This window comes from Etheostoma spectabile, chromosome 14 (assembly GCF_008692095.1).
Source record: "Etheostoma spectabile isolate EspeVRDwgs_2016 chromosome 14, UIUC_Espe_1.0, whole genome shotgun sequence".
Taxonomy (NCBI): domain Eukaryota; kingdom Metazoa; phylum Chordata; class Actinopteri; order Perciformes; family Percidae; genus Etheostoma; species Etheostoma spectabile.
In genome coordinates, this window is record NC_045746.1 from 8,924,540 (window position 1) to 8,925,684 (window position 1,145).

A 1,145-nucleotide genomic window follows, 5' to 3' on the forward strand; every position below is an offset into this window, starting at 1 on the left:
ATGAGTGATTGGACCTTGAATGGGGTATGCTCTATCCGATGACTCTGATGCTCAAATTTGACATAATAGGAAATAATAGGATCCGTTGCCATGGTGACACTTCGCAACCCAGTCAATTAGTAATGTCCTTTGTGAGCAAGACCAAAAGAAGAAAAGATTTCTTCATGTAGTGAATTTGTCCAAAGCCTTTTCAAACCAAAACAAACAGACAGCTGTGTATGATGGCACTCGCTGCGACTTAGTTCACAGTGTGCATCAGTTAACAGCAGCAGATCCAAATACAGACTTTGAAAGAGACGAGCGGAGCGCTGTGGAGTTGTGCCAGGTATGGAATGCTACTGTATGCCTCATCAGTCACCTCGCCATCGTCTGAATGCAAACAGAGCCAGAAAGCAAAACTTTGCCGTCTTCCCGCAGAGCTTTTCATAGACTATAAAAAATATGTACAATGTAAGAATACAAAATGTTTCTACGATTTATTCACACCAACAACCAAAAGACATCCATAACAACGCTATCTGCACTCTGTAGTAGTTTTGTGATAATAGATAAGGCAACAGCGTATGATGTTTATTTGCCTTGATCTAGAATTCACTTGAGGAAAGCAGGGTGACACTACTCCTTGGGATTTAAGAAACACTCTCAAACCCAGAGGGCAGTGGGTTGAATGAGGAAGTGTTGTTTCTAAAATGGCCACCACTCAAGTTTCCGAAACTTCAGTGAAAGTGAAGCTCATTGCTATGCAGTTGTGGTCCTCCCTTCTCTCACCACAGAGCCTTCTCCTGTCCTCGGTGGGATTCACTTACAAAAGCGTTTGTTTGGATAATAAACTACAGATTTTAGACAGTTTGGGCACGCCACACAGGCAAAGCGATGGGGGAGAAATGGAAAAACTGAAAGAGAGAAGGAGAGAATGTGTAAAGGTCTCAGAGGAGTGGAAAAGCTCTTAGTACGCAAATCACCCGCAGCCCCATTAATGGGTCTCTACTAAATGGACGGATGACGATATGAAAGAAACCTCTCTCTCTCTTTCTCCCTCTGTCCCTCTCTTCCATCCAAATTGAGAAAAATAAATCATCTTTATTTAAACTATAACACACACACACACACACACACACACACACACACACACACACACACACACA

At 42.5% G+C, this 1,145-nt stretch overlaps 1 protein-coding gene across 21 annotated transcripts in view; it reads right to left on the reverse strand.

The window, feature by feature from the left end:
• Positions 1–1,145, reverse strand: part of adgrb2 (adhesion G protein-coupled receptor B2) — a 240,978-nt gene that overhangs the window by 28,321 nt on the left and 211,512 nt on the right. The window lies entirely within an intron of this gene.